The sequence below is a fragment of the Phyllobates terribilis genome, unplaced genomic scaffold (assembly GCF_046119375.1).
Source record: "Phyllobates terribilis strain yellow unplaced genomic scaffold, ASM4611937v1 Scaffold_3__8_contigs__length_932513732, whole genome shotgun sequence".
Classification (NCBI taxonomy): Eukaryota; Metazoa; Chordata; class Amphibia; order Anura; family Dendrobatidae; genus Phyllobates; species Phyllobates terribilis.
Genome location: NW_027362763.1, coordinates 425,256,917 through 425,278,210, shown reverse-complemented (window position 1 = coordinate 425,278,210; position 21,294 = coordinate 425,256,917). Strand labels below are relative to the sequence as shown.

Sequence of the window (21,294 nt, the reverse complement as noted above, 5' to 3'; positions counted from 1 at the left end):
TGCAGCTTTGTTAAAGCTCCACTCCAGCATTTGCTTTTTTTCAGGGTTGAAGTGGTGCTTCCAATGTAAGGTCCCTGCCCCCGGTCTTATACTCACCCTCCAGCGTCTTCACCTTTTTTCGGTACATCTCTGGTCCAACGGTGCCATCTTGTGACCGCAACTTCTGACTGGCCGGAAGTCAGAAGTTACATCACAATCTCTCAATGTGAGTCTATTAGAGACAGAACAAGGCTTTCATAGACTTGTATTGAGTTATGATCTCTGGCTCGCTGCAGCAAACACTGGACAGATCCGGCAGGTCACAAACTACCGGAGACAGAAATCTTGGAAATGGTGACAAATAAAAAAAATACTCAATTTGCATAATTTGGCTATTTCACTGCTGAGCTCAACATGTAAGTTGTACTGTATAATGATGAAGGCATCTAAGGAAAGAATTTTGAAAAATGTGTTGCACAATGGGTTGAAGTATTAATACCGAAATAAAGATTCTTTTTTAGCTCAAATGGTTACACTTTGTGATTTGTTTTACAATATTTACCTTTAAAGAAAAGAAATGGAGTTTGTCCACTGTTGTGACTGCATATTTCCTGAGCGCACATTTTCCTGTCTTATTTTGTGATATATTGGACAAAGTGCCTGTCAGATCCATTCTTCATAGAATCACAGTGCTTATCAACCTGGAAAAGAGCAAAACAGTTCTCTGATTACCATTATATAATATATAGGTGTTTTAAAGAATATAGTTTCAATAATAATAATTAGGAGTCTGTATACCTATTTCTTAGACTTCGTTCACATGGGATAGTCACATTGTGTAACGTTGCGGTCTTACTGGATTTGCCGCAACATGTGACTGCATGAAAGCATGCTTGGATGGGCTAGTTACTTAGTCATCATGGTCAATAATTTCTGCGCATACCACTGGTCTATATGTCGGTGATCTTTCAAGTACTCAATAATAGATTCGAGATTCATCAGTGTTTTTTGTTTTTCAGCTGTGTTTAGCCAGTATGTCAGTTTTTACCATCAGATCATGCAAATCACGCTCTGATCAAACTTTGATCAGAATGTGATGATAGTGTGATCCGATTTTCTCAGATGAGGAGAAAATGTTATCAGTCCGTGGAAATTGAACAGATGTCATCCGAGTGCAGTCCGATGTTTTCCACATACTCATTGATCCAAATATCGGATAAAACTTGGACATGCTGCAATTTTTCCCTCATAGTCTGTCCGAGGAAAAAAATTGGACTTATGCACAGCCCCATAGAATAACATTGGTCTGAGTGTGATCCGATGTTTTATCGAATCACACTTTAAGCGAAAATACGATTGTCTGCACCTGCATTTAAAAGACAAAGTGAAACGCTGAACCTTCTCTACTGCAGCAACCAAACAAGATGTCATTAATGAGTTAATAGGCACCAATCAAATTGTAAAAATAAATTATAGGACCATCATATCAACGTATAAGCAATGTTTTAAAAAACTTTTTAAATTCATTCCACAAAGAAGTTAAGTTGGAAAAGCGGTCTAAATATACATATATAAATATATATACATATACACAGTATATATAGTATACATATATATACAGCTCTGGAAAAAATTAAGAGGCCACTGCAAAATTTTCAGTTTCTCTGATTTTTCTCTTTATAGGTACTGAATATTTTTGAGTAAAATGTACATTGTTGTTTTATTCTATAAACTACTGACAACATGTCTCCGAAATTCAAAGCTAAAAATTTTGTATTTATTTGCAGCAAATGATAAAGCGTCAAAATACTAAAAAAGAAACAGTGCTTTCAGACCTCAAATTACTCATGTTTTAACTCAGTAAGAGTTCAGAAATCAATATTTGGTGGACTAACCATGATTTTTAATCACAGCTTTCATGCTTCTTGCCATGCTTTCCACCAGTTTTTCCATGCTTTCCAATAGAAAACTGTTCAGTGGTCTCTTAATTTTTGCCAGAGCTGTATGTATATATATATATATATATATATATATATATATATATATGTTGTGACAAAGTCGCTGGCAAAGTACTGGAGGGGAGATATGTAGCACTGAGATTGTTAGCTCCAGTAAAGAAACATGGAAAAAATGTTCCAGCACACAAAGTGATGAGAGGGGTTAATCAGCCATGTTTAGTGCTAGGGTGATTACACACCTGTAAAGAGGGAGGAGGTCAGAGGATAAATTACCAGCCTTTTAGAGCATTTGGTGTGGGGTGGGTCTGGAGGCACAAGCTCTGGAGCTGTATTGTCATGTGAAGGAAAGCTAAACCTTGGGTTGTTTGTTCCTGAAGCGGGCGGTTACCTGTAGCAATAAGGACCGTGCCATATGTTATGTTTTGTTTTTCCTGTTGGGCTGGGAAGGTTGTGTTTGTTTTGCTAACATTGCCGTGGTTTATGCAGTGCTCTTAATAAACCATTGGAAGATTTAAAGAGAGAGTGTTCCTGTGTTTACCTCTATGTACAGCCGAGTGAACCGATCTACTAAAATATATACAGGTGCATCTCACTAAATTAGAATATCATCAAAAAGTTAATTTATTTCAGTTCTTCACTACAAAAAGTAAAACTCATATATTATATACAGTCGTTACAAACAGAGAGAACTATTTCAAGTGTTTATTTCTGTTAATGTTGATGATTATGGCTTACAGCTAATAAAAACACAGAAGTCATTATCTCGGTAAATTAAAATAATTAACAAAAAACACCTGCAAAGGCTTCCTAAGCATTTAAAAAAAGTCCCTTAGTCTGTTTCAGTAGGCCCCACAATCATGGGGAAGACTGCTGACTAGACTGATATCCAGAAGGCAGTCATTGACACACTCCACAAGGTCCCAGAGTTCCAATTTTCATTTGGAAATCAAGGTCCCAGAGTCTGGAGGAAGAGTGGAGAGGCACACAATCCAAGCTGCTTGAGGTCTAGTGTGAAGTTTCCACAATCAGTGATGGTTTGGGGAGCCATGTCATCTGCTGGTGTAGGTCCACTGTGTTTTATCAAGACCAAAGTCAGTGCAGCCATCTACAAGGAAATTTTAGAACACTTCATGCTTCCCCCTGCTGACAAGCTTTTTGGAGATGGAAATTTCATTCTCCAGCAGGACTTGGCACCTGTCCACACTGCCAAAAGTACCAATACCTGGTTTAAAAACAACAGTATCACTGTGCTTGATTGGCCAGCAAACTCTCCTGACTTTAACCCCATAGAGAATCTATGGGGTATTGTCAAGAGGAAGATGAGAGACACCAGACCCAACAATGCAGACAAGCTGAAGGCTGCTATCAAAGCAACCTGGGCTTCCATAACACCTCAGTGCCACAGGCTGATTGCCTCCATGCCACACCGCATTGATGCAGTAATTGATGCAAAAGGAGCCCCGACCAAGTATTGAGTGATTTACTGAACATACATTTGAGTAGGCCAACATTTTGGATTTTAAAAACATTTTTCAAGCTGTTTTTATAAAGTATTCTAATTTACTGAGATAATGACTTTTGTGTTGTCATTGGCTGTAATCCATGATCATCAACATTAACAGAAATAAACACTTGAACTAGATCACTCTGTTTGTAATGACTCTATATAATATATGAGTTTCACTTTTTGTATTGAAGAACTGAAATAAATTAACTTTTTGATGATATTCTAATTTTGTGAGAAGCACCTGTGTATGTGGTTTATTGTTTTGTTTAGCTTTTTTTCAGCAGTTTTCAAATATTATACTTTTGTACTACTGGTGTCCAATCTGTGTCTCTCCAGCTTGCAGAGCTGTAATCTAGAAACTGACATGATTATTTTTTGTAGTGACGTTTTTTTGTGTACGGCACATTATAATACATGATTAGATGTTAATAGATTGCTATATAATATGTCATGAGAGTAACATAAATTCATGTACAGTACAGACCAAAAGTTTGGACACACCTTCTCATTTAAAGATTTTTCTGTATTTTCATGACTATGAAAATTGTACATTCACACTGAAGGCATCAAAACTATGAACTAACACATGTGGAATTATATACTTAACAAAAAGTGTGAAACAACTGAAAATATGTCTTATATTCTAGGTTCTTCAAAGTAGCCACCTTTTGCTTTGATGACTGCTTTGCACACTCTTGGCATTCTCTTGATGAGCTTCAAGAGGTAGTCACCGGAAATGGTTTTCACTTCACAGGTGTGCCCTGTCAGGTTTAATAAGTGGGATTTCTTGCCTTATAAATGGGGTTGGGACCATCAGTTGTGTTGTGCAGAAGTCTGGTGGATACACAGCTGATAGTCCTACTGAATAGACTGTTAGAATTTGTATTATGGCAAGAAAAAAGCAGCTAAGTAAAGAAAAACGAGTGTCCATCATTACTTTAAGAAATGAAGGTCAGTCAGTCCGAAAAATTGGGAAAACTTTGAAAGTGTCCCCAAGTGCAGTTGCAAAAACCATCAAGCGCTACAAAGAAACTGGCTCACATGTGGACCACCCCAGGAAAGGAAGACCAAGAGTCACCTCTGCTTCTGAGGATAAGTTTATCTGAGTCACCAGCCTCAGAAATCGCAGGTTAACAGCAGCTCAGATTAGAGACCAAGTCAATGCCACACAGAGTTCTAGCAGCAGACACATCTCTTCAACAACTGTTAAGAGGAGACTTTGTGCAGCAGGCCTTCATGGTAAAATAGCTGCTAGGAAACCACTGCTAAGGACAGGCAACAAGCAGAAGAGACTTGCTTGGGCTAAAGAACACAATGAATGGACATTATACCAGTGGAAATCTGTGCTTTGGTCTGATGAGTCCAAATTTGAGATCTTTGGTTCCAACCACCGTGTCTTTGTGCAACGTAGAAAAGGTGAACGGATGGACTCTACATGCCTGGTTCCCACCGTGAAGCATGGAGGAGGAGGTATGATGGTGTGGGGGTGCTTTGCTGGTGACACTGTTGGGGATTTATTCAAAATTGAAGGCATACTGAACCAGCATGACTACCACAGCATCTTGCAGCGGCATGCTATTCCATCCGGTTTGCGTTTAGTTGGACCATCATTTATTTTTCAACAGGACAATGACCCCAAACACACCTCCAGGCTGTGTAAGGGCTATTTGATCAAGAAGGAGAGTGATGGGGTGCTACGCCAGATGACCTGGCCTCCACAGTCACCAGACCTGAACCCAATCGAGATGGTTTGGGGTGAGCTGGACTGCAGAGTGAAGGCAAAAGGGCCAACAAGTGCTAAGCATCTCTGGGAACTCCTTCAAGATTGTTGGAAGACCATTTCCGGTGACTACCTCTTGAAGCTCATCAAGAGAATGCCAAGAGTGTGCAAAGCAGTCATCAAAGCAAAAGGTGGCTACTTTGAAGAACCTAGAATAATAATAAATAATAATAATAATAATATTTTCAGTTGTTTCTCACTTTTTTGTTAAGTATATAATTCCACATGTGTTAATTCATAGTTTTGATGCCTTCAGCGTGAATGTACAATTTTAATCGTCATGAAAATACAGAAAAATCATTAAATGAGAAGGTGTGTCCAAACTTTTGGTCTGTACTGTATACTTACCTTTTACAACTAAATAGCTAACGCAGGAGGCATTTGAATAAAATGTATCCTAACTGGCGCCCTTCTTGTATTTCACACAAGGTCGGCATTCTTTGGATGTTGAAATGTCTACATGTCGATACACTGGCCATGTTTTGCATTATGTCCCATGAGTTTTCATCTGAAATTCTTTACGACTAGTCTTAGATAATGAACACTAAGAGACAAGTACTTATCACAAAACTGCCATTGGAGAGTGCATTGTAATTGTAAGCTTTGATACTGTGAAGGCAATCACCATGGAAACTATGTAGAATAAAGATATTATCTACTTTAGGCAGCCAATAATGGTTAATACTCATCTTACATAAAAGTTTACTGTAGATTTACAGACTAGAAATATTTTTCCAGGAAAAAATAAACGAAGGATGAATTTTTAAAGTCAAAGATACAATGAGCAAGCAGAAAATAAAACAATTTAAATCTAAAGCAGACACTTAAAACAGCAAAGGCAAATCTAAGTATTAGGCAGAGCTCTTTATCCATTATAGTCTAAGGCAAAAAAATAGAAGGTTCTGACTGGAAGGAATGGTGCAGCAATAAAAATAGAATATTTTCTGCAGATGTAATTGTGGCACCCCAGGGGTCTGGTTTTCCACAGTAATGTAATGTTATGTCTGAGAGCAGGTGGGAGGTCCTTTGGTCAGGGAGCCTGTGCATGCCACACCTCCTGCCCAGTCTTGGGAGGGGAAGAACTTCCCCTGTATAAACCCGGGGCTGAGGCAGGGTGAGTCAGACAAGGAGAGTGGAGACAAGAAGCAGCATAGGAAACAGGAGAGTTCCAAGGAGTCAGGGGCTGGCAGCTGCAGCGCTCGCCCTGACTAAGAAGATTCTTTACCGGACCCGGAGTCCGAGGCTGTGGGGACTAACTTCTACCCAGCAGCAGAATCCGTCAGGCAGGGGATTTCAGGTCCTCTGGCCCAGAAGCCCGAAGGCACGGTCACACGCGTGGGACCAGCACCGCCATCGTGGAGCGGAAGCCATTAGAAGGCCCCGAGTCACCGGCCATACGGGTGAGCACCACACGGTACACTCGGGGACGTGGGCTACTTACATCAGCTTCTAGCAAGGTAGCCAGAAGAGTACAGTCAGTTTGTGAGGCCTACAACTACGCCTGGCCAGGGGAGATCCCATCTGCTCAAAGACTGACCAGGCCCCGTTTGCTAGCAAGTACTCCGGGAGGGTCTATCGTTGTTACCAGTAAAGACCCTGAACTACACCGTACCGTCTCTGAGTAGTTCCTGCTACCCCCATCATCCACGTCGGCTGCCCTGAGGCCATACCCCTCCCGTTGGGGGTTATACTATCACGCTGCACAATCCTACCACCGGCCTCAGCGGTCTGCCCTGCAGCAGCAGCTCCCTGGCTGCACTCAACGGGTGGCGTAGTCATCAACTATTTACTACTAATAGACTGCCGTCTAGTTTGACTCCCTGGGCACGGACCGGGTCACCGCCACGAGACTACAACCCTCCACTGATCCGGCTCCGGGTAGGCTCCTGCATGCGCAACGCAGCGCGACACAGGCCCAGGGGCGCGTCAACTTTGGCGTAGTCGGCAGGATTTCGTGCCCGCAACCACCGGGTACTGCGTGCCTGAAAAGCAAAGACTGTTCAAACTTACCAGTGGTGAAGATTCCCGCTATCCGTGGAGGTTTCCCGCCATCCGGCGCCATCTTCTACCTTCTTCCCGCCATCGGTGAAGTTTCCCGCCATCCGGCGCCATCTTCGGCCTTCTTCCCGCCATCCGTGGAGTTTTCCCGCCGTTGGACGCCATCTTGGGGACGCCGCGCGGGAAGAAGAGGGGCGTGGACTCCGAAAGCGCGCGAGAACTGAAGCCCCGCCTCACGTCCGGACGTTGCGTAAGGTCCTGGAAGGAGCCCAGCAGACGCCGACGTCACAGGAGCGCGACGGAAGGTCCTCAACCCTGACGATCCACTGCGGAGCCGCGGCCTACGGAACAGGATCATCGCAAGGTAGGCCACGGTCCACTAGGGGGGAGGAAGATGTCGGATACGGAGGAGAGCTTCACTGCCCCAACCCCCGCCAGCGCTACCGCTGCTGCAGTTATGCCCTTCACCATGCCCTATATCCCGGGAGCAGCTTGGCTACCCCAGTACTCAGGGGAGTCACATACCCTGCATGACTTTAGAGAAAAGCTGGATAGCCTCTTCCAGGTGTACCCCCTCACAGAAGAGCAAAAAGTGAGCATCCTGGTGGCCCAACTAACCGGGGCAGCCAAAAGGGAAGTAAAATCCTGGCCACCTGGGAGGAAGACTGTCGCAGGGATACTAACCCGGCTGAAGGACACCTTTGATACCCGCACCTCAGCCGAGATTAAGCTTAGATTCTACGGGTGCAAGCAGCGAGCGCATGAGAGTATAAGGGACTATGCACTAAACCTACAAGAGGCCCTGAGGGCCATAAAGCAGACCGACCCTGATGGGGTGGGAAATGAGGACAGGCTGTTGACTGAACAATTTATAGAGGGTTTATATTGTAATGCCCACCGAACCCAGTTGCGGGCAATGGCCTTACAGGATCCCCATCTGGACTTTGCACAGTTCAAGGACAGAGCCATCCGGGTGCTCCGAGAACCGGCACCAGGTGGCGTTGTGACCCACAGACGCCCCACTACCACTTACTACCAGGAGGCGGCGCCCTTGTTAGCAGGGCCTGTGGGAGCTGATGCGCAGGCTTTGGACAATGACCCGGCTCCAGACCTACACCATCAGGTCCAAGAGCTAGCTAAGAGCGTTGCTGCGCTAACCCGAACTGTGCAGTCTTTACAGGTTTCCACCCCAGGGAAGATCCAGCTGGCATCCGGACCGGAGGACATCCCGTGGCGTCGACCAAGGAGGACCCCACCGGCCAGAGGAAGACCCAGTGACCGATACAGCGAGGACGGACGACCCATCTGCCGCCGCTGCAATCAACCCGGACATATGGAAAGGTACTGTTCTTTAAACGGGCACAACCTGGGGTAGAGCGCCAACCCCCAGGAAAAAGATCACCAGGCCCATCGAACTGGCGCGACAGATATGTGGGAGGACGTCCAGTCTTGCCTGTGGTACTGGATGGCATTCCCATGAGTGCCCTACTGGATACCGGGTCACAGGTCACCACCATCCCGTACGTGCTCTTCAAGCAGTACTGGAATGACTCGGATATTACCCACTACCCTGACGACGACTTGAGTATCATCGCCAGCAATGGCCAGCCCGTGCCACAGATCGGATTTAAGGAGGTGGCCCTCAAAATCGGTAGAGTCGAACTGGCCGCACAGGGACTGATCATTGTAGATATTGATAAACATGAGAGTCACCCAAAAATAATTCTAGGAACTAACGTAATTGAAAATTGTCTTGCAGAGGTGATTTTCCTTTTACAGCAGGTTGCCAAGAACGCCAGCTCCGGCGAGCAGCGGGTGCTCCAGAAAGAGATCCGGGCACTGATGCAACGGCAACAAGTGGAACTCTCCGGCGGTGAGATTGGTAGCGTAAGAATGTGTGACCCTTTTCCTATTGCCATGCCCCCAAAAAGTGAAATGATGATTTGGTGCCGGGCAGCTATTGGTCTGAGAGGAAGAGATTACCAGGCAATGGTAGAACCAGTTTACTCAGACAGTAGGCCCACCATTTTGACAGCACGGGGGGTGGTCAATGTACGCCATGGGAGGGTGCCCATTCGCATAATAAATATCGGGGAGAGGGAAGTGTACCTGCCCCGGTATGCCACGCTAGCCAAATTATATACCACTAATCAAAATTCTATACAATCTGTGGAACCCTTGCCTCCATCTCACCCGGAGGAAGGTAACGGCTCTAAGAAAGACATGGAGGACTGGTGTCAGCAACTACATTTGGGTACTGATTCCACTCCCCCACATCAGAAACAAGGAGTCTATCGGGTGGTTCAAGAGTATGAGAGAGTGTTTAGTAAACACCCGTTAGACTTCGGGCGAGTCAAGGGGGTAGAACACCGCATCCCCACGGGAGATCATCCTCCCATAAAAGAGAGGTATCGACCCGTACCCCCTGCACATTACCAACACGCCAAGGGGATGCTTAAAGACATGAAGGAGGCTGGGGTAATCCGGGATAGCTGTAGCCCCTGGGCAGCCCCACTAGTTTTAGTCAAAAAGAAAGACAACACCATGAGGATGTGTGTAGATTACCGGAAAATCAACCGTATCACACACAAGGATGCGTACCCCTTACCAAGGATAGAGGAGTCATTGGCTGCTTTAAGATCTGCTAACTTCTTCTCTACCTTGGATCTCACTAGCGGGTACTGGCAGGTTCCTGTAGCAGAGGCGGACCGGGAGAAGACCGCATTCACCACCCCGATGGGACTTAGTGAGTTCACCTGCAGGCCGTTCGGACTCTGCAACGCCCCAGGAACCTTCCAACGATTAATGGAGTGCTGTCTGGGCCACAGAAACTTCGAGACGGTCCTGTTGTACCTGGACGATGTCATCGTATACTCCAAAACTTATGAGGACCACCTGAAACACCTGGCGGAGGTGTTCGAAGCTCTGGCGAGTTACGGCCTAAAGGTGAAACCCTCCAAGTGTCACCTCCTGAAACCAAAGGTGCAATACCTGGGACACGTGGTGAGCGCTGACGGAGTGGCTCCCGACCCCGATAAGATCACCGCAATTAAGGGATGGCCAAGCCCCTCCAGCGTAAAAGAAGTGCGGCAGTTCCTAGGGTTGGTAGGCTACTACCGAAGGTTTATTCCCGGTTTCACCAAAAAGGCAGCGCCTATGCAGGACCTCCTGATAGGCCAGTCCCGGAAGGCCAAGAACCAGAAGCCGCCCTTCAAATGGGAAGAGCTAGAAGAAGAGTCCTTCCGCCAGCTGAAGATGGCCCTCACGGGGGATGAAATCTTGGCGTACCCAGACTATAGCCAGCCCTTCATCCTCTACACCGACGCCAGTAACATCGGGCTAGGAGCCGTACTATCCCAGATTCAGCAGGGGAGAGAACGAGTGATCTCCTATGCCAGCCGAAAACTGCGACCCACCGAAAGGAACCCCGAGAATTACAGCTCATTTAAGCTAGAGTTCCTGGCCGTGGTATGGGCAGTCACCGAGCGCTTTAGGCATTACCTCGCTTCTTCCCGGTTCACCGTATACACGGATAACAACCCGTTGATACACCTGGACACGGCAAGACTCGGTGCCCTGGAGCAGAGGTGGATGGCCCGTCTGTCCAACTACGAGTTCACAATCAAATACCGGGCAGGACGCTCCAATACTAACGCGGATGCCCTGTCCAGGATGCCCAACCTGCCGGACGAAGGAGAAGATCCGGAGGGACTGGAAGAAGTTGAACTCCCTGCGTTCCACCGTCATGGGACTATCCAGTATTCCCACCGGGTAAGGGGTAAACAGGCTGCTACGTTGAACCCCTTACCCCACTACAACTGGGCGGAAACGCAAGACAGCGACCCTGCCGTCCGACTGGTGAAGGAGATGCTGACTTGGCCGGAGGCTCGACTTGAACCAGACGCTCCGGAGGAAGCCAAACAACTATGGGCGGAGAAGAGTCGACTATTCCTTTACAAGGGGAAGTTGTGCCGCAGAATGGTCAACTCCCGGACGCATGAACTACTCTGGCAAGTAGTGGTGCCACGAAGAGACGCAGCCATGGTGATGGAGGCATACCACGACGGAGCTGGACACTTCGGGTGGAAAAAGCTGGAGTTCCTGCTGCGCGAGCGGTTCCACTGGGTAGGCATGAGGGGAACCATCGAGAAGTGGTGCAGAGACTGTGGCCCGTGCAATCTGAGAAGGAAGGACCGGGCCAGCCAGAAGACTCCCCTGCAGTCCATCGTCACCCGGCAACCGTTGGAACTGGTAGCCTTGGATCATGTAAAACTGACCCCAAGCAGAAGTGGCTACGTCTACGCGTTAACCATCGTGGATCATTATTCCCGGTTCTTGGTTGTCGTCCCCGTCAAGGACTTAACGGCTCAAACAGCAGCTAGAGCCTTCCAGCAGCACTTCTGCCGTCCACACGGGTACCCGGACCAAGTGCTGACGGACCAGGGACCTGCCTTTGAAGCGGAGGTCTTCCAGGAATTCTGCAATCTGTATGGCTGCCGGAAGATAAGGACGACACCCTACCATCCGCAAACTAATGGACTTTGTGAAAAAATGAACCAGGTGGTAATGGATCTGCTAAAAACATTGCCCCTGGAAGAACGCAGTCTGTGGCCTGAGAAGTTGCCCGATCTGGTGGACCTATACAACCACATCCCGGTAGGTTCCACCAACTGTACCCCGGCTTACCTAATGAGGGCGAGACCTGGTAAGTTACCTGTTGACCTGGAAATGGGAGTCCTGACACCTGAGGACACTTCACCAGAAACAGACTGGGACACAGAGAGGCAGCAGCAGTACCGGAGAGTACAAGAGAGCGTGGAGCGAAGTCTCTGTCAGGCTAGGGAAAGACAAGAGAAGACTTACAACCAGTATGCTCCCGCTGTTCCCCTGGTACCCGGAGAGCAGGTCTTGAAGAGGAAAAGACGGCTCCACAAGTTGGATGACCAGTGGGAGGAGGACCCGTACACCGTACTGCCCTCAAGCCACGAGAACCCGAAGGTCTGTACCATCAGTAAAGACGGAGGGGAAACCACAGCCATTGTATCCCGGGACCACCTGAAGAAGTGTCCCGAACAACTGAGGAACCCTGAAGAGGAACAAGAAGACCATCGACCCGTGGAAGAAAGGGAAGATATGGTTAGTACCGTGCTCGGGGACTTCCCTCAGTCTTGGACTCAAGTCAATGGTGCAGTTGTGGTACCCGTACTCACCTTCCTCCAACCATCATCCCAAGAACCTACGGAGCAACGGGTAGAGCTGGAAGAACAGCCGGTCCAGGAGGCAGAAGACTCCACACAAGCAGAACAGGAGAATCAACCCTCTGCTTATAGTGAGCCTGCCGTACCCCTAGTGAGACAAAGAGCCGGTAGACAGCTGCCCAGTTTACCCTTGACAGCTCCTACACCCTGTAGTTCAGGGCCAGACAGTCAGCTCCGTAGGTCCACTCGGGCCACTAGAGGCCAGTTACCCGCACGCTGGAGAATTTAAAGTGTATAAATTGTTTTATTTATGTTTTTCTGTGTATTGTTGCTTGTGAATAATTTTGTGTTTCCAGTTGTTTTTAGGAAACCTTGGTGGATTTACCGGGAATCCTTGTATATAGTTGGAGCGTAACCCAGGATGGACTAGAGACTGTTAAGGACTCGGGGTAGGACTGACCCCTACCTGGTTACGTCTCCCTGTGTTGGTGAAATGGACACCTTTGCTTTTCTTCAAAGACTGCACCCGGTTGCGGACACGCCGCAACCATCTTATGTGTTTTTCTTATTGTGTTGTTATTGTTATACTTTGTTATGTTTTTCTAAATGTGTTTAGTCCCGGAGTACTAAATTTCACTAGGGGGGAATGTGGCACCCCAGGGGTCTGGTTTTCCACAGTAATGTAATGTTATGTCTGAGAGCAGGTGGGAGGTCCTTTGGTCAGGGAGCCTGTGCATGCCACACCTCCTGCCCAGTCTTGGGAGGGGAAGAACTTCCCCTGTATAAACCCGGGGCTGAGGCAGGGTGAGTCAGACAAGGAGAGTGGAGACAAGAAGCAGCATAGGAAACAGGAGAGTTCCAAGGAGTCAGGGGCTGGCAGCTGCAGCGCTCGCCCTGACTAAGAAGATTCTTTACTGGACCCGGAGTCCGAGGCTGTGGGGACTAACTTCTACCCAGCAGCAGAATCCGTCAGGCAGGGGATTTCAGGTCCTCTGGCCCAGAAGCCCGAAGGCACGGTCACACGCGTGGGACCAGCACCGCCATCGTGGAGCGGAAGCCATTAGAAGGCCCCGAGTCACCGGCCATACGGGTGAGCACCACACGGTACACTCGGGGACGTGGGCTACTTACATCAGCTTCTAGCAAGGTAGCCAGAAGAGTACAGTCAGTTTGTGAGGCCTACAACTACGCCTGGCCAGGGGAGATCCCATCTGCTCAAAGACTGACCAGGCCCCGTTTGCTAGCAAGTACTCCGGGAGGGTCTATCGTTGTTACCAGTAAAGACCCTGAACTACACCGTACCGTCTCTGAGTGGTTCCTGCTACCCCCATCATCCACGTCGGCTGCCCTGAGGCCATACCCCTCCCGTTGGGGGTTATACTATCACGCTGCACAATCCTACCACCGGCCTCAGCGGTCTGCCCTGCAGCAGCAGCTCCCTGGCTGCACTCAACGGGTGGCGTAGTCATCAACTATTTACTACTAATAGACTGCCGTCTAGTTTGACTCCCTGGGCACGGACCGGGTCACCGCCACGAGACTACAACCCTCCACTGATCCGGCTCCGGGTAGGCTCCCGCATGCGCAACGCAGCGCGACACAGGCCCAGGGGCGCGTCATAATCTTACAGGAAAGCATCTTGGCATGGAAAGTAATATTATACTTAGCAAGAAACATCTCCCGCACTCTGGGCAGAGTAGGAAAGTCTCCTTCAAAAACTGTTGGCATCTAACACTAGGATCTTACAGATGTGTTTATGTGCTGGAGCAGTAATTGACTTTATTTGAAATGTTATAAATACTTACAGATGTATCAAAGGTTAGCATAACTCACAACGTATCATCTTGATTAATTGTCACAGAAGAATATCTCATTTAAGAGAATTAAAGTAACTTAAAGGGGTTGTTCCCTTTCAAATATAATTTGGTCCTCTCTGCATTTCGTTTTAAAAAAAGAAAAAGTGCTTCCCCTGGTCCACTGGTGAGTCTCCGTCACTGCTCCCGGAATTTGGCATTGGCTGTGGTGCTGAAGTCACATCGACAGCGCAGCAGCCAATTTGTGAGCTCAGAGGCTCCGAGCTGGCCATTCCGTTTATATGGGAATGGAACGCCCCTCTCAAATCCGCTGAGCTTACTGATTAACTGCCGCAGCCATTGCCACATGCTGGGAGCAGCAGAAATTGGCTGTTGGACCCAGAAAAAGTGAGTATAGCCCGTTTTTTTAAACAAAATGTAGTGATGGATGAATTATATTTTGAAAAGGAGCAAGCCCTTTAACCTCTTCCTGAATTTGATGCACCTGCACATCATAATGGGGAAGATGTTCCCACAACATGTCGGGTACGTTATGGTATTATAGGAGCACATAAGATGTGACCACACAATCACTGCCGGGAGCGCAGCTTAATGGACAGCAGAGCTCCTGCAGCATCAGCCTGGGCCAGCACTGTCCTTAGATGTTTAAGCCTCTGTATGCCGCGGTCAATGAGGATCAGTACTTTATAACAAGATATGTGGTATTGTCGCATTCAGGAGAAATTATGCAACAAATTGTGCACTACAGTTTTGTTTTGCTTTGCTTTCTGGCACCTCAGGGGCTCTGCAATGTGACATAACATCCACATGTCATTCAAGCAAATACTATGCTCCAAAATGGAGATTGTTCCCTGTTTAGCAGTGTACCCAAACAAAAGTTTCTGATACATATTGAGTATTGACATTACTTTGGAGAAGTTGAATTACAAATTGTGCAGTTCTTCTAATTTCCCTTGTAAAAATGAAAAATTTGGTGCTAAAGAAACAAAGTCCCCACAGCTCCCTTTTACACTGTATGATGGGCCCACAGCTCCCTTATACATAATATGATGTCCCTACAGCTCCAATCTACACAGTATGCTGTGCTGGATACGCTATATAGATGATATTTTATTTTTGTGGCAGGGCTCAAGCCAGCAGCTCGGGACTTTCATGGGCGGACTCGGCGTGAATTGGTATAACATTAAATTGACCTACAGCTATGACTGTCAAAAGGTGGACTTCCTAGACATCTCGCTGCGTGTAGACTCTGATGGGTGCATACAGACGGACGTGTATAGGAAGTCCACCACTGTGAATTCACTGATTCACGCCGAATCTGCCCATAGTCCCACCACCATTAGGGCCGTCCCAGTTGGACAGTTCCTAAGGATGAGGCGGATATGCTCCTCACATTCTGACTTTGAACGTCAGGCCCAGGATCAGGGGCAGAGGTTCATCCAACGTGGTTATAGTCGCAGATGTATTAAATATGATAGAGCAAGGAAAACTCCACGCAATGAATTACTTCATCCCTGAAGAAGGAGGAAAGACGTGGATGATAAAATCAGATTTATCTCTGCATATAACCACGAGTGGCCGGCCATGCGCCAGATCCTGACTAAACATTGGGATATATTGATGACGGAGCCCTCCTTGAGATCGTATTTGGGGGACCGCCCCTTGATGACCTCCAGGAGGTCAAAGAAGCTCGGGGATCTCCTGGTTAGGAGACACTATATTCCCGAAAGACAGTGTCCCTTTGGCTCAAGGGGTCCCGTTTCGGGTTGGTATAAATGCGGCCACTGTCTGGCTTGCCCCAATGTCATCCGCTGTACTTCATTTATGTCTGCGGACGGGCGGAGGACCTTGGACATAAGGCATCATATATCCTGCAGCACTTCAAACGTGATCTACTACGCTACATGCAGCTGCTCTTTAATATATGTGGGTCTGACGTCGAGGGAACTTCTCGTCCGAGTCCGCGAACATGTGAGGGACATTGGGGCAGCCAGATTGGCACCCGAACCGGACCTCCTTAAGACCATCCCATGCTATTTTAGGGATAAACACAACTGTGATCCTCGCTCCCTTTTGGTCCGTGGGATAGATGTTGTGAGTCTTGGGATACGGGGCGGTAATATTAAGAGAAGCCTCGCACAGCGCGAGGCTCAATGGATTGTGCGTTTGAACACAGTTATACCTTTTGGCCTGAACTTTGAGTTTTTCTTCTTACTTATAATTGTGATTGGCATTTTTGTACTTATTTCCGTATTTTTGTTCTGGCGGTTTTTGTGTTTCTTGTTTTTATCCTTATGTACTTGTTGTTTCCATATTTGTTTTTATTATATTATGTGGTGTAGTGTTGTGATTATATATAAATTTGCTAATTTTTTGCCCCTTTCTTCCTATCCGTTTTTCTATTTTAGTTCATGTCTGAATTTTACATCCCCACTATGGCTCATCACTCCAAATCTACAGCCCTACCTTATGTACCCTTTGTGATGGTGTAATTCATTGTTTATGATGTTTTATGGTGTTTATGCATGGTGCCTGATTACTATTGTCTCCATCTGCGCAGCCATACTCTTTTGGCCTTATGCTGGAGAGATGCATGCGTCCCGTCTTGGCCGTCTCTGGCGCGCTCCTGGCTGTCTCCAGGCTTACCTGGCGTGCTCTCCCAGCGTGCGCGGGTGGCTTGACGGTCTGGGGGCGCGCCTGAGATTGGACCGAGGCGGCGCGCATGCGCCATTCCACACACGTCCCTGCGATCATGTGACACTGGTCACGTGATCCCGGTGACGCACTTCCGGTTCACGGAGGTTGCGCTTCCGGATTTCCTAATAGTTTCAATACTACAGGCACATATAAATATGGGCCATCCTCTCCACACCACATCACTCCTGCCCTTGAGAAAGCAGCCAGCGGTGCCGTGAAACGCGCGTCGGGCGCATCCTTTTGTCTTACCGCCCCCCCACCCTTGGTAAGCACTCTGGTCATTACACTGCTTTTAGCAGATTCTGTCTCTTACTCCTTTGTAGCCTGTCTCATGATCTCTCTGGTGCGTCTGTGCCTCTATATTATGTACCAGACTGTTGTATCATTATGTATTTTTTATCCAAACTATTTATATATTAATGTCCTACTATAGGTCATTGGGGCACTGTGCAATAATGCGAGACCATGAGTATATATGATTGTAACAGGCTATACACACACCTTGGTATATTTACTTGAAACTAGCTAAATGCAATTTTATTTGTGTCACTGACCAGCTTCTAGATCTCAAACTGTTATATACATATGGTTTTTGTATGCACCTGTAAACTGTCCAGTCTAATTTTAATATTATAATTCAATAAAGTGATTTTGCACATCTGTTACCAGGTAGTCTGTCTTGTCCTCCTATTTTTTTCTAGGTCCTATTGACAGTTAATGGTTTGTTTACGGGGGGATGTGCTGCCCAAGGTTGGTCAGCAATCCACCCTTTAATATAGCATGTTCTTTTTGGCCATGCATAGTTGTCTAACAGTATGATGGATGCACAGTTCCAATCTACACAGTATGATGTCTCCACTGCTCCTCTATACACAGCATGATGTCACCACAGCTCCCCTCACCTTAAAATGATGTCTACACAGCTCCCTTTTACGTGGTATGATGAGCCCACAGCTCCCTATATACAATATGATGTCCCCACAGCTCTCCTCTACATAGTATGTTGTCCCCACAGCTCCACTCTACACATTATGATGACCCCACAGTTTTCCTATACACAGTATAATGCCCCCAACATATATGATGCAACCACAGTAGTCTCCATACTGTATGATAGGCCCAACAGTAGCCCCCACTCTGTATGATGGCTTCACAGTAGATCCCAAACTGTATAATGGCCCCTTATTAGCGCTCACACCATATGATGACCCCCTCAGTAGCCCTCACACTGTATGATGGCTCCCACAGTAGTCCCCACTCCCACACTGTATGATCGTCCCTAGCTCACACTCTATGATGAACTCCACACTAGCCTCCACATTGTATTATGGCCCCCACAGTAACGGCCCACACTGTATGATGGCCTCTACACTATATAATGCCCCTCTTAGTAGCCTCCACATTCTATGATGGCCCCCTTAGTAGTACCCACTCTGTATGAGGGCCCCCTTTAGTAGCCCTTACTCTGTATCATCGTGCTGGGACAAGGAAAGGACATCAGAGTCCCAACGCAATAATGTCATCATGTTGCTCCACCCTGACCTCCCGTTCTACAAACCGCAGACCTAAAGCAATCTGTGGTCTACAGAATGAAGAATGTAAGTACAGGGAGACCATGTCTTCCTGCTCTACCACAGAGTTCAACTGTATCGGCATGTAGTGGAAGCATGTACTGTTGATGGCTCTTGTGTTGTATTTATGTACTGATGGTGGCTTTTGCGCTGTATTCATGTACTAGTGTTGTTTCTGGCGATGTACAATAGCTTACAAAAGTATTCACCCCTCTTTGCATTTTTCATGCTTTGCTACCTCACAACCTGGAATTTCACTGTTTTTTTTTGAGGGTTTGCATCAGTTCATGTAAAGAACATGCCTAAAACTGTAACCATTGGGTTTTCTTTTTATTGTGAATCAAAGAACAGATAGGTCAAAATAACTGAAAACTTCAGTGTGCATAATTATTCACCCGACTAAAGTCAGTACTTTTGTAGAGCCTCCTTTTGCGGCAATTAGAGTTGCAAATCACTTTGGATAAGTCTATATGAGCTTCCCACATCTTGCCACTGGAATATTTGCCCATTCCTCAAGGCAAAACTGCTCCAGCTACTTCAAGTTAGATATTTTTCTCTGGTGAAAAGCAATCTTCAAGTCTGACCCCAGATTCTCACATTTACACATTTCCCCTTAAACCACTTGAGTGTTGCTTTAGCAGTATGCTTTGGGCCATTGTCTTGTTGGAAGGTGAACCTCCGTCTCAGTCTCAAATCACTGACAGATTGAAACAAGTTTTGCTCAAGAATATCCCTGTATTTCACACTATCCATCTCCCCCTCTACTCAAACCATTTTTCCTGTCTCTGTTGTTGAAAAACATCCCCACAGCATGACACTGTCGTCACAATGTTTCACTGTTGGGATCGTGTTCTTGAGGTTATGAGCTGTGTTGGTTGGATGCCAGACATAGCGTTTACTTTGATGGTGAAAAAGTAAAATTTTGGTCTCATCTGACCACATCACCTTTCTCCATACATTTGGGGAGTCTCCTACATGCCTTTTGACAAACTTAAAACTAGACTTACAATTTTTGTGTGTATGTAAAGGCTTTTATTCTGCCCACTCTTCCATAAAGGCCACCTTATGGAGTGTACGGTTTATTGTGTTTGTATGGACAGATACTCCAGTCTCTGCTTCCTTCAGGGTTATTTTTGGTCTTTTTGCTGCCTCTCTGATTAATGCCCTCCTTGTCTGGGCTAAGAGTTTTTGTGGGCGGCCCTCTTTTGGCAGGTTTGTTGTGGTAACATGTTCTTTCCATTTGATGATAATGGATTTGATGTTACTCCAGGGGATCATGGGAGATTGGGATATTTTTTATAACCCAACCCTGACTTGTATTTCTCAACAATGTTGTCCCTGACTTGTTTGGAGGTAATTGCTTGCACCAGTTTTTTAGGGGCTTCATTGCAAAAGGGGTGAATATACATGCACATGCCAATTTTTAGTTATTTGATTCCATAAATTTAATTTATGCCTATATTTTTCTCACTTCACCAACTTAGACTATTTATTGCTGATGCATCACACACAAATTGGATTACAAAACTGTTTAAACACAGATTGTAATGTAACAAAATAGGTAAAAAGCCAAGGGGGTGAATACTTTCGCAAGCCACTGTACTCATATACTAATTACAGTTTTGGTTCAGTATTTATATACTTATGACGGTTCTTATTGATTTAATTACTTTCAGAGTCAATGGAAACCTGGGTATTGCAAAAATCCAAAGGAAAAAATTTGGATCAGTACAGGAATAAATTAAACTTTCTTTTATTTCATCCGTTAAAAAAAGGCATATTCATGGTTAAAATAACAAGCGATTCTAATGCATTTTTGGCATAGCTGCCCTTAGACATAGAATATATTGAGACAATGCAATACATAGTATATAAAGGATATGATTGCAAAACATGTGACTACACATCATTTACCTTACACCTCTGAAATTACAGGAAAAGTGCAGATACAGGATTAATGAGATAGAGTATTGATCGCAACATCACAGTCAGTGTGCGTATTTTATCACAGAAAAATGTACACATAAATGAAATAGTTTTATAACATGATGAGAACACATACAGAACATGACCATGGAGTCAGGGTATGACAGAACATCTCAATAAATGAACATAGCTTTGTTTTTATAGTTCAGACCTTTTTGTGTCCAGTATAATAATCCAATAAGCTTCCCTGAGAAACATTTTCTAAACTAAAACAGGCAGAAAACCTTTGCGCTATATCTGAGCCCAAAAACAGTTTCTTTTTCTAATCTCTTCCTCTATTGGTTGAAATGACTTTTTCAAGACCAAAGAAAGAAAAACTATTAGTATTACCATTGTATAAACATATCAATAAAATGTCTAGTGGCACCAGAATACGTCCTATTTCCATTGATGTTCTGTAAGTTCTCCTTAATTCTCGTTTTCAATTTTTGACATGTACATCCAATATATTTAATATTGCAGATATCACAACATATACAGTAAATAACATTGTGTATTACAGTTGATAAAATAACTTCTTTTTAGCATAACTGCCCATGTTGCACTTTTTAATTGTAGAAACCTTTCACAGATAACCAAGTGCTGTTACTAGACGTTCTATGGTGTAGATAGACTTGGTGATAAAATATTTCCTAACCAACGACTTCTTCTGGCTATACAACTATGGCCATGCATCAGGATTTGGTGGAGAATGTCATCCTGGTATAAAACGGGAATATATTTAGATATAATACTTTTGATCTCATTAAATTGCAGGCTATACGGGGTGCTAAACGTGGTTTTGTATATATGATGAACATGAAACC

At 45.7% G+C, this 21,294-nt stretch overlaps 1 protein-coding gene across 3 annotated transcripts in view; it reads right to left on the bottom strand.

The window, feature by feature from the left end:
- HTR1E (5-hydroxytryptamine receptor 1E) overlaps nt 1-21,294 on the bottom strand; it is a 311,004-nt gene that overhangs the window by 82,541 nt on the left and 207,169 nt on the right. For all 3 annotated transcript variants that reach the window (XM_073673157.1, XM_073673158.1, XM_073673159.1), the window contains exon 2: nt 542-680. The gene's annotated coding sequence lies outside the window, so the exon portion shown is untranslated. The remainder of the gene's footprint in view (nt 1-541; nt 681-21,294) is intronic.